General features: G+C 35.9%; 1 non-coding gene across 1 annotated transcript; it reads right to left on the bottom strand.

The window, feature by feature from the left end:
* Positions 1-7,830: 7,830 nt before the first annotated feature.
* On the bottom strand, positions 7,831-7,902 carry TRNAP-AGG (transfer RNA proline (anticodon AGG)). Its single transcript has one exon. It is a non-coding gene; the product is annotated as a tRNA-Pro (tRNA).
* Between the last annotated feature and the right edge of the window lie 5,616 nt (positions 7,903-13,518).

Below are 13,518 nucleotides of genomic sequence, written 5' to 3'. Positions count from 1 at the left end.
ATTTAAGACTTGGAATATTTTTGTACTGTTGTCTATTGATTCATCATGTCAGTGCTACATTCTGCTGATGTTTCAAAGTTCATTTCAGGATTTTTCCATTGAAATGTAAGACTTGAAATATTTTTGTACTGGTTTACCTTATCACTATCAAATTCAATTGATGTTACAACATTCATTTGGAATTTTTCCTTGAAATGTAAGACTTGAAATGTTTTTGTAGTGTTATGTCATGATTTACTTTTTCATAGTTACACTCTTGATGTTTCAAAGTTCATTTTGAAATTTTTTCGTTAAAATGTTTGACTTTTATTTACAAAGTCTTTGTTTTCAAGAGGTATTGTTTCGGACGATTAAGGAGATTACTTGATTAAACCACTCCTTAGTCTGTATTGCTATTAATATCTCGAGAGAAATGTCTCCTGGAGCGTGTCAAATTGGGAGAGTAACACGTCATTCTAGTGTTTGCCAAAAATAGGGAATCTTAGGTGGCGTACTTCAGGTTAATTTTAGAATGCTAAGAGTATGATAAAATAGTGGAAATAGTTTCATGGATGACTTGCTTAGGGCACAAATCCATTGGAAGAAAATTGACCTTTCGAGTCCTAGTGGGGTCAAAAAAACAACTAATGAAAGAAAAAAAACATTGTATGTTTCGGACGAAAAAATGAAATGCCAAAAAAGGTATTAAGCGACAGTGGTGGATGCAGCGTCCATGCGTAAGATACACTGACCTTACATAAAGTGTGTGCCACCATTAAGTAAATGAAAAAAACACTTCGAAGGTTTCAAGCGAAAAAAAAAGTATTACATGACAGTGATGCACAATAATTTCTAAGATGTGTGCTCTTGTTACGTTACAAGCGGGGATTCCCCATGGGTTCCTGAGGCAGGGTTACATAAAATTGCGCCAAGCATATTAGACCTGACCGCTTGAAACGCGGTGTGTTGTGACATCATTGGAGTGTAGAGGAGTGTGTCACGTGAGGCTGGCCAATTGTATTCCCTTTAGTAGACCCGATGACCGCATTGCGTAGGTGTGACGACTAGAGTGCTCTGCTCGGAATCTTGCCAGCTGACCGCATTGTACAGGTGTTACGGCTTGAGGGGGTGGTAGCTCCCCTTACCTAATGTGCTAAAAAAAAATGGCGGTTGCTAAGGGGAAATATTGGACATGTTCCATAAGGACCGTCTATGGTTTTCAATATAAAAACCATCGTGGGGGACTCTACCGCCTCGGGAGGCATTTTCGGACATGTATAGGAGGAAAAACACCTGGGAATTTTGCCTAGAAACAAGCGGTGGCATTGGCTACTAACAGCATTTATTTTCAAATATATCCGAAGCAACATCCAACAACCAACATGACCATCAACCAATAAACATAACCAACACATAACCAACAAACAACATCCAGCAATTGTAACCATCAAACATAATCAACAATCAACAAACATAACCAACAAACAACAAACGTAACCATCAACCAACGTCCAACAAACATAACCATCATCCAACAAACATAACCATCAACTAACAAACATAATGAAGAAATATCAAACATAACCATCAACACATACGACTAACAAACATCAAACAACATAACCATCAAACGTCAAACCAAATAACCAACAAACATAACCAGTAACCAACATCCAACAAACATTAACCATAACCAACATAACCAACAAACATAACCAAGAAACAACATCCAACAAAACATAACCAACCTGCACATTAATCATAACCAACATGACCATCAAACATAACCAACAAACATAACCAACAGCCATCAAACATAACCAACAACCAACAATCACATCCAACAAACATAAGAAACAAACATAATCAAGAAACAACATCCAATAAACATAACCAAAAAACAACATAACCATCAAACAAGATCAACAACAAAAAACTTAACCATCAAACAACATAAACAACAAACAACCAAAATCAAACATAACCATCAAACATCATAATCAACAAACATAACCAATATAACCATCAACAAACATAACCAACAAACATCAAACATAACATAACCAATAAACATGTCCAAAACATAACCAAAAGTCATAACCAATAACCAACAAACATAACCATCAAGCAACATCCAACAAATATAACCAATAAACATAATCAACACAGTGGATCCAGGGGGACTCCCCCCTAGCGTAGTCTAAAGTATGTAATTTACTTAATTAACTCAAGTTTTCGTTAATTAAACTTGCTTCTAACGCAAGTTTATTGGATAAACCTATTTTGTGCCGCCCCCTAAATTTTTTTTACCGGATCAACCTATTTTGCGCCCCCCAACTCTAAAAGAAAATCCTGGATCCGCCGCTGAACCAACAAACTACATAAGCAACAATCATAACCAACAAACCACATAACCAACAGTCATAACCAAGAGACATAACCAATAACCAACAAACAACAAACAAAACCAACAAACGTAACCAACAACAAACAACAACCATAACCAACAAACCACATAACCAACATGAACAAAACATGACCATCAACATACATAACCAATAAGCAAAATAACGAACAAATATAACCAACAAACAACAACAAAACATAACCAACAAACATCAAACATAACCATCATAACCAACAATAAAACATAAAATCGCGAAGAAAGGAAGAAAACGAGGACAATTAAAAACCAGTGAAAAATTTTTTTGAAAAATTATGCAAATATTTTGGTCAAGTTTTTCACTTGAAAATTGTATAATTTTTCACAAATTTTTTCACTGGCTGTTAATTGTCCTCGTTTTCTTCCTTTCTTTGCGATTTTATGTTTTATCATGATTAGCCAGTGTGGTCTCAGAAATTATTTCTATCATAACCAACAACCGACAAACAACATAACCATCAAGCAACAACCAACAAACAACCAACACACATAACCAACAACCAAGTGGGTGAATAAAAATTAGCCTTTGAAGCTAGAGTTAAAGAGCTGAGACGGCTCTTTTTTAGGAAAGGAGTACTGTAATAACCTGACATTTTGAGTTTTAATATATTGATTTTAATAAAAGAAATTTAAAAAGGCGACAACGCAAAAGGATAAGTGTGTTCTAGATAAAAAGTTTTGAAATTGACCACCAGACTAAGAGCTGACAGAATGGCGGTGTAGATACGGGAAATTGTAATACCACTTCCTTGTTTTAAAACAGGACGTGTGGTCAGGGTATAAAATATATATAAGCAAGTTTTTGCGATAACGCGTGCTCTCTCTCTCTCTCTCTCTTTAAATTACTTTGTATGACCTTTGGATTTTTTGATCGTTTTGGGAACTGTAAGTGTATACGATTTAATTATTATTTGTATTAGATGATAATGCCTTACTTGTCTACTTTAATGCATAATAAACGTTATTGTATTATACCAAACCTCTCTACAACGTTAGTTTAATCTCTAGATTAACACCAGTCGGTACGCCTGAGATAATTAGTCAGGCCAAGGTCTAAGGCAAGCCACCAAAGTTTATTTACCTTAGGACCGTTATTACCCCCCCCCCCTATCCTACAAGGGTAGATTAACACACCAACTAAAACCTACGATATACCAGGTGGTAACAGCGGGGGGGGGGCAACTATAACCTCACTGCAATAACCATAAAATTATTTTTCTAAAGCTTAACCTCACTTTACTACAGTCCATTTGGACGTTATGACAGCAAGAAAAGGCTGAAATTGTCCTCTTCTAGAAGACAAGCGACAGTGTGAATCTATATATAGAAGCCTGCCGCGTGCCTGGGACTGGCGACGAAGCCGAGCAATAATTGTATGTGTATATATTCTATTTCTCGAAAACGGCTCCATATTCTTTCGAGAAAATTGGCATTCTGGGATTTTCTGGCCTAAAAAAAACGATCTAGATAGGTCAGAAGTCTGAGAAAATTTGCTAAAAGCCTTAATTTTAGTTTTTGCAAATGACGTCATGTCCTATGATAGTACATCATATAAGCATTTTTATGACATCATATAAGCATCTTCTTTTATGATGTCATGCATAGCATAAATAAGATTATTGAGTTTCAAATGCGCCAGTTATTTATATAATACAATGTGTTGGAAGGCCCAAAAAACGAAAATTTGCAGTTGCATTTACTATAAATGATTATTCTTTGGAACCAGCATCTGAACAGTCAAACGTGATAAGATGTGAAAATCGACTTCAGACATGCGGTACCGAGCTTGTGAGCGAATCAACAATGAAAATGAAGAACAAAGACACACGCGGTTAGAAGACATGCCAGATCGAGCATGTAATCGAGTCAATGAAAAATGAAGAGCAACTGATGAAACTGAATGAAGAGCAATGAAATTAAAATGAAGAGCAGCGATTCAATGAAAATCAACCTGGACAGCGAGAATCAAAACTTGTCAAAATTGAAAATGATAGCGATGATGATTGGGTTTGGGATTTTGAAATGGATCAGGTCATCAATGCCTACCATACCTTTGTTTAAAAAAACAACAAAGGTTTGGAGATTTGTATTTCGTAATGAAGAAAAAGAAGCCGAGGTAAAACGAACCGAACAAATTGAAAATGATACCGATAATGATTGGGTTTTGGATTTTGACATGGATAAAGTCATCAATGGCTACCGTACCTTTAAAATATTGTTAAAAAAAACCAAATTTCGGCGATATTTATTTTATAATGACGAAAGATAAGCCGAGGTGTAAAAAAGCAAACAAATTGAAAATGACAGCGATGCTAATTGGGTTTTGGATTTTGACATGGATAAGGTCGTCAATACCTAGCATTGCTTTGCAAATCAAAAATATGGACTGGATAAATCGTTGGAAGAAAAAGAAGTTTTTTTTCCCACCACCTCAACAGTTAAAAGAAACAAAGGTGGTCATCAATGCTTTCCATACCTTGTAAAATCAAAACTCGGAATAGATAAATCGTTGGAAGAAAAAGAAGTTTTTTGTCCCACCACTTGAACAATTAAAAGAAATAAAGGTTCAGTGATATGTCTTTCATAATGACAAAAGACAAGCCGAGGCGAAAGTTAAAGGTCCCATAAAAAAAGTAATTTTACAAAGGTACTACTTCTAATTTAAGGTCCATTTGGACTTCATGACATCAAGAAAAGACTCAAATTGTCTGCGTTTATAAGAAACGCGACAGTGAGAATCTATATATAGAATCTTGCCGCCGACCCCATACCTTTGGTAAAAAAAAACAAAGGTTCGGTGATATGTATTTTATAATGACGAAGGACAAGCCGAGGTGTAACGAACCAAAACAATTGAAAATTTTAGCGATGATGACTGGGTTTTGGATTTTGACATAGATAAGTTCATCAATACCAACCATACTTTTGAAAATCAAAAATATGGACTGGATAAATCGTTAAATCGGATAAGAAAAAGAAGTTTTTGTCGCATCACCTGAACAATTAAAAGAAACAAAGGTTCGACGATATGTCTTTCATAATGACAAAAGACAAGCCGAGGCAAAAGTTAAAGGTTCAGTTTAAAAAATGTAATTTTACAAAGGCACCACTTCTAATTTAAGGTTTATTTGGACGTCATTATCCTGTTCATGCTTATCAGTCTGCAAAGTGCCCATTTCCACCCATCGTTTCTGTTCCCATCTTAACGAATAGCCCCATTATCTGGGCTCTCCTGTTTCCTAATGTTTTCCATCAAAGCTCAGAATGAAATACACTCGCTATGCTTGAGATTCCGCAAAGAATCAGGTATTTTTGCAAACCGGTCCCACTTTCTAAAAAAAAAGCAGTTGTCTAAAGGAAAACAAAAAGTGGCATTGAAATTTATGCGTAATCAATTAAAACAAAAGTGTTTTCAAAGAGGAAGTCTTTCAAATAAAAGTAAAGATTTACGGTATATTAAGTACGAGTATAAATAACGCCAAATTTTAATTTAAATTGTAAAATGAAAAAAATATCTCTATCAATGAATAAATGCGACCCAAGTCGAAAAGAAATTTCAAATAGTAATCAAGCCAAGCTTAAGACAAACAGCAATTACCGCAAAACCGAGAAGGGTTAATCGCCCTAAGCCTTGTAAAGGTCACAGCGTCATTTGTACTATACTGAAAACAATTTATTTAGAAAAGTGAGTTTAGTTCTCATAACTTCTACAAAAAAAGAAGTAAAATCGCCATAAAAACCAAGACTACTGAAAAGAACCAATTTAAGTTGACTGATTATTTATTATATAATGATGTTCATTTCTGAAAATATCTGCACTTTCGGATTTATTAACATTCTAAAAGAGAAAACGTTTAAAATATATTGTGTTTTCAGTAAAGTACTAATGACGCTTTTGCTTTTAGAAGACTTGGGAGCGTTAGTACTATTCATTTTTGTGGAAATTTCAGCTTGTTTTAAGGTTGACTTTAATTTTCATAGTAATTCCTGTTCTTATGGGGTTTCCAGTTTTTATTGATAGTGGTTTCTAATTGTTTTAGGTTTCTACTATTATCTGACTTTATTTCTTCTTGTCTTTGGTTTAATGCAGCTCTTCAGTTTTAAATCAAAAATACCTATCTTTAAATAATTTCCGTTAGTTTCTATTTGACATCGGTTCTATTTTAGTTCTAGAAAGAATTTTTGTGAAGTCATGTGCGTTTTTTGGGCTTTTTCAACAACTAAGATTTTAGCCTGCTATCTTTATTTCACAAATAATTTTGCAACAAATTTTAATCGGAGTTTTACTATAAGGTTTTGTATGGATAAGTAGGGGAAATTTTGTTTATAAAACTGGTTTGAAAATCTTCGTAATTTTTGGCCTTATGGGCTAAAAACCATCATGACCTACATCAAGTTACAACCGTGAATATAGACAGATATTGATTGACCATTTTATTATAAGAATTGTGTGTCATATTTTGCTGTAGATGAGCTTTTTTATTGGATAAATGCATTTTGAACTTATTCGTTAAAAATAGTTCAGATTTTTTATTTACCAAATGAAAATAAAAGTAAAACAGCAAAAATAAATGCAGCCGGATTTTTTTTTTCCGGTTAAAGTTCCTTTGGTTCCAGAACTTGGATTTTAGTGTTTTCATTGCCTAGAATTTTAAACAGATCAACATTCAAAAAGAATATTTCGTACTGAAAACAATATGACTACATTTTTCTTAAGCCATTTTGTGTGTGTCCTTAATAAGCCTCCCTTGGTCTCCGTAAGTTATAATTAAAGTCAACCTGATCTAACCCCAAATATCACCTCAAAGTGTTAGTTTGGCCGCATAAACTGTTAATTTATACCCTTAGTCGTAACTGATTGTAGGTCTTTTGCCATAGCGCAATTCCTAAGATTTCAGCTTGTCTGAACCTAACTATAAAATAGAAGGGGTGCAAATTCATGAAAAGTGTAGGTAAGAGCAAAATGTATTTTAAAAATCTAGGGGGAGGGGGCAATGTTCTTATTTTTGAATTTTTCCATGAAAAATACAAGTAGGGTATTTTTCAATGAAAATACCAAATAAAGATTTTTTTTTTAATCTAGGGTGGAATTCTTTGGGTGGGGGTGGGAATCCAAAAAGTCCTCCCCCACCAACCCAATTAAATTCCCTGTCTGTAGTCTAGATCAACTTTCCACATCAACAGGCGTCAGTTCTTGGATAGGTAAAGATTTGCATTTGTGTTATTCTTGTCTTTGTCTTATTGTGAAAACAACTACGTTTCTACCATGACTTAAAAAAAAACATTTAAAGGAAGAACAGGGTTGTAACAAACTAGGGCTTTGGAGGGTGAACTTAGAGGGAAAGAAAACCGATATTTTTCAATATTATCAAAAGAAGAATCAAGAATATCACCTTTTAACAAAATACGGGGTCGTCCGGGATTCGAACCCGGGACCTCTCGCACCCTAAGCGAGAATCATACCCCTAGACCAACGACCCATAGTAAACTTGTCAATTAAAATAATATTTACTAATATTTTACGTGACGAAATATTATCCTTTATGTGAGTAGGGTTTTATCTGGTATCTGGTAGGGGCGAAGTTAGGGTTTGGGTTTTGAGGGATATAAAGAATGGTCCGACAAAATTTTTCAGTGGCTAGTTGTATGTTATACCCCCTACATAATATTCTTCTAATATGTTTCTCTTATGCTCATAGGCGCCGGCTAAGGGGGGCCATCCCCCCCCCTCGTGGAAATTTTGGACTGAAAATTTATTATAAGGAAAGGGAGCAGGGTAAATATATACCAAATCATATTATTGAGTTATGACTAAAGTGAATATACCATTCGATGCCTTTTTTTATGCCGATTAGGAATATAATAATCATTTTTATCGGAAATGAATTTTAGCCCCCCTCCCCTATATATACAAATTCAGGGTAGATATTTCTACATTAGGGGGGGGGGTGCAAATTTTATTTCTTATGTAAATGGGAGGCAAGTTTAAACTTTACCACCCCCCCCCAACCCACCTCTAATGTACAAATTTATACCCTGAACTTACATATATAGGGGGGGGGGCCAAAATTTATTTACGAAAGAAATTATTATTATATTAGTAATAAGCATAAAAAAAGGCATCGAATGGTGTATTCACTTTAGTCCTTACTCAATAATATGATTTGGTATACATTTACCAGAGAGCAGAATAGGGAAAAACTATGGAAAAAATGTGTGTTGCCCCATGTTGGCCTGCTAATAGATTTAGACCCATAATAAGGAAAATGTAAATTCTAATTTGTGACTGAGTAACCTCTAACTAGTTTTCCACATAAAATTTTTCTATATAATTCGGTTGGAGCAAAAAAAAAACAACAAATTCTTCATAGTAATCAATGGTAAGTAAATAACGATCCTTGTCAATAATAACGAAATTATAAGAGCTTAACTTTTGATAACACTCAATCAAAGAATCAGCTTTTTATAGTGATCCTATATATGTATCTGTTCATTAGTAATTTGTGCAATTATATGAACACAAGAACTTTCGTATAACTATAGAAAATTAAAGGAAAACAACCTAACAAGGGGCAATTTCGGTAAGAATATGCCGTCAACGTTTTCTTGCATTGCAAGAGTACCCATGAGCTGATTTAGTCAGTGATCCAAGGCTCGCTATCGTTCAAAAAAAAGGGAAAGGGTGGCACACATCCGCTGCAGTTGGTTTGAGGGTGGATTCTAGGGTAATCGGGGGCGCTTACAACAAATATCGGGCTGCATAAGTTTGCACGTATTTATAAAAAGGTCATTTTAACCTACAAAGTAACATTTGGCCTATTACGACGTCATACTTTTCTTGATTTTTTTTACACTGCTGAACTTAATAAAAACTTTATAAATGGGGCGTATTGTGAATTTTAAGAAAAATTACTTTCACTTTGTATTTTTAGTTTTTCCCCAAAACTTTTATTTCTATTTAGTCTCTATTTAATTTGGAAAACAAGGGTTTTTTAGTATACTTTTTCTTAGTTTTTTCGGTTTTCCTGAAATTTTCTCCTGCCCAAGTATATTTTTTATGCTTTATTTGAATTATGCTCGTCATTACGACTCAAACGTTTTGCCTTTTCTCCAAAAAATATTAATGCTTGAGCAACTATTTATTTTTTCTAAATAGCGTCATATGTTTCAGCAATTAGCCTACAATGACCAAGTTTTTTTTACAAGTTTTATTAGTTGTTAAAAAAAAATGAAAACGAATCAAACTGCATATCATTTGAACCGTCAGAATATCCTTTACACGTTGTTAACAAAAACGAAGTCGAGACTTGAATATGCACGAAAATATAAGTGTTTGAACAAGAAAATTCACCCCCCCCCCCCAAAAAAAGAACATTTCCTGAATAATGGCGTTTTACTCTAAATATTATCAACACAAACTATAACTTTTATTTCACCAAACGATAGATCGCTCTTTTTGAATCAAATAATTTATTTACATTCTATATAACTAATATTTTTAACCGAGGAAAAAAAACACAAAAAACAACAGATGCCTCGTTCTGCGATCGCATGCGCGAATTTGGTTTCCACAGCAAAAAAAAAAGCCGAGCATCTTACATATCGGGTTTTAGTTGCATAAAGTACTTAGCCGTAAAAGGCTAATTTCTCCTTTATAGACTAAAATCGTCAAGTTCTACATTAGTGCGAGCAAGTGCACCCCGATATTCGTTTTAAGCACCTTAGCTTACCCCGGCATCCATACTCAAGCCAACTACGGCTGATTTGAGCCACCCCCTCTCTTTTTTTGAACGATAGCGAGCCTTGGATAACTGACTATTGCATAAAGTACTGAAAACTACGACATAAAAGGAAAGGATTTGGTATATTTATCTGATCTAACTAAAGGTAAGGATCCCGGCAACAACGATTTTAGAGGGTGTCAGTTGTCTTGCGTGAGGCACACCATGTTGGTATAGCTAGTTCTGAAGCATTTAAACAGATAGGAGATGCGTTGGACAGCATTGCTCCGCTTTTGTCGAAGTACAATGAGTCCAGATCTACCATAAGGAATCATAGCCTCTGGATCAACTATTTAGATCTTATCCGTACCGGAAACGACTATCTTTATGCTGAAAGAGCTGCAGACTAGGGATCACACTTAAACGCCACAAAAGAGATGATTTCGGTTTCCTTCGCACCCGGAAACCATAAATATGCCGCAGTTGCGCTTAACTGCCTAGAAGAAATGCTACGCCTGCCTGAAAAAGCGCCAGAAGTTCACAGAGAGTTTGTAAGTGGCAATTTTGTTGTTAGGAAAACAACCATGCCGTTTTGCAGCATTGCATGTGATCTGGCTTTATAGTCGACCGTGAATCTGGACACCAAAGGTCATCAAAGAGTTTCTGGTATCTTTGGTGCGACAACGAATGAAAATTCCAGGGATCGATATCCGGCTACTCTCCCTTTCTCACAGCAGCGACCAGAACGCTGAAAGCAAACCTGAATATGGATGACGAGGCAATGAAGCATCATGAAGATACCACTGCGTTTACGAATCTGACAATAAAAGGTAAAAATCGGGCTATGGACTTGATAGAGTTGCTCGGAAACCCATTCAAGACGACGAGAACATAGGTGTACAACTTTATGATAGGGGAATGAGCTCCAAAAGCCGTAGCAAATAGTCTGCTGAACTTTCGAGACATTGGCTTCGAAGCCGTGAGCTAACATCTCGAAGGGACATCCACGAAAGTAAAAGTTGGCATGGTATAAACTTTCGCCTCTGTTGCCTAAAAAGGAAACAAGAACCAGCCACAAAAAAAGATTACTGGAAACCTGAGCTGCTTAAACGAGCTCTGCGTCTTGCAAATTCGGCACAAACTTCGTCCCTTTGCGAGCTGCTGAAGTCCGAGCTACTACCATATCTGACCTCACTTGCAGCATTATCGTCAAGTCCTAGGGAGCCTCAGCTACGTACTGGTACAAAGTCAAAAGCCTTCAAACTCATTCTGCAATAGTCGGGCTTGTTATCGACCAGAAGAAAATGAGACACTACCAGATTTTGGAATAAGAGTTTATGATGGGATTCTTAGGAACATACCCGAAGCTTGTCAGTCTATCCATTTGGTTGGTGAGAGGTATGACGGTCTTAGTGACGATAGAACCCACGATTACTACTCGTTCAACCTCAAAGAAGTATCTCGCTGTCAAGAAAGAAGAGGAGATCCTAAAGGAAATAATTCCAGCCCGTTCACTTCCTCCAGCAAAGTCGCAACACTCTGGGACGGGATTCTCAGTATTCGCTCAGCCAAATGTCGACTCTTGAAATTTTTTTTCGAGGTCTGGGAGTACAATTTTTCGACCCGTCTGATGGTTCATATCGCTGAAGGTTTCGAGAGTCGACATAGAGCTGTTACCGTTACGCCTCATGGAAGCTCTGTTGAAACTCTTGCCATGAGGAGACAGACACTCGGATATTATACCACACGGCAGTTTCCGCAAGACGAAAGAGCCAACGATACTGATATCGTCTTACTAGCTGCATACTACTTCCAGTATCTTACTAGTCGCGGCCTCAAGCAGCTCTGAGTTAAGTTTCCGTGCTACTGCATACCTATGCATACGGCAGCAAAAAAACTAGGAGTAACATTTTGCAACGCCTTGCCGCTTGTCCACAGCTTGAGTGGAGGTGACACCACAAGCTTTCTGTATGGAATCGGAAACGTCCGCTTTTTTCGAGCTGCGAAGTCTTCAGAACTTTGTTGGGGTCTTTAGGTGATGAATTTCGAGCCCTTGCAGAGAAGCCATCATCTGCACAAAGTGATGGTTTAGTCAGTAGTAAGCGCCCAATTAGTTAAAAACTTACATTCAAACTTACGCCTGAGGCATAGATATGTGTGTATATTTTAAATTAATTGGGGTTACCAGGGTCATTTAATACCGGTCCTATTAAGGAGAAGTTTTTCTGACCTAGATTTCTAGTTCATGATATACAAGTGTTTTTTTTTATGTTAAATCCGTGGTCATTCATCTGTAAGTTGATTAGTAGGTTTTTTTTTTTTTAAACTTGGCTATTCGTTTCATGGGTTTCATTAATAGAACGAGTAATATTTTTGAAAAGGGTAATTAATTCTTTAGTTTACGAGATTTGCGAATTTTTTGCGAAAAGGTATTTGCGTAAAGGTATTGCGATGGTTAAGAATGCCTCACGGGTGAAACCACCCTCTTTCGAAAATTGGGCTCCCTGTTTTCAAAACCACTTTTTCTTCTGAGACTTGGAGCATTTGGTGGTTAGATATTAAACGTAATGAAATTTATATAATTGTAATCTGCATAAAAACCCAATTCCCGTCAATTGTTATCAAAATTCCAATTTTGAAGTTTCGCTTACTATTGAGTCGTATCCCCCAACGCCACCTATGAAAAGATTCTTTTAAAAGAAACACTTCAAATTGAAAAAAGAAATCATAAGCAAATAATCTTAACAAAGTTTAATATCTACAAAAAGAAACTTAAAAATTAAACGTAATCACTACCTTTCTCACTGGCAAAGTCCTGCGATATTTTGATTATATAAAAAATAAAACTTCCAAGTCATGTTAAAATTTTATTGAACAGATATTAGACAAATCTACTTCACTTATAATAGTAGAATTATCAGCCACGATTTCTGTCTCTAGAGGTTTATCCGATATTGGAATACGGTTTCTTAGAATGTGCAATTGAAGATGTATCGCTTCTGGAACTTATTTTTAGTCTCAGGTTCTTTACAGGGCTTCTGTCTTCTTCATTAGCATCTATCTTTCCTTTTTCAACCGACCACTTCGTTTCCGTAGCCTCAGAGTTTCTAAGTTTTCTTTTCAGCTTTTGCTGGGTTTTCCGGATTTTCTTTTCTACTTTTCCTATAAGTGCTTCATCTTTCATATCAAGTGGAATTTCCTTCTTTGGTTCGCTTATTTCGCACTTGGAATGAAAGTCCAATTCGTCATAACGAGGATGTAAAGATCCTGATGCCAGCAGAGCATAGGACTTTAACTCACTTTCTGTTAGTTTGTTTATCACTATTGTAGAGGACTTCAATTGTCTCCGAATTCCAGGTATTTCAGCGAGCCTAA

Source organism: Artemia sp. Qi Xiang Cuo, chromosome 3 (genome assembly GCF_049724085.1).
Source record: "Artemia sp. Qi Xiang Cuo chromosome 3, ASM4972408v1, whole genome shotgun sequence".
NCBI lineage: Eukaryota > Metazoa > Arthropoda > Branchiopoda > Anostraca > Artemiidae > Artemia > Artemia sp. Qi Xiang Cuo.
Note: the sequence above shows the minus strand (reverse complement) of the source record. Positions and strands in the feature narration are given on the sequence as shown.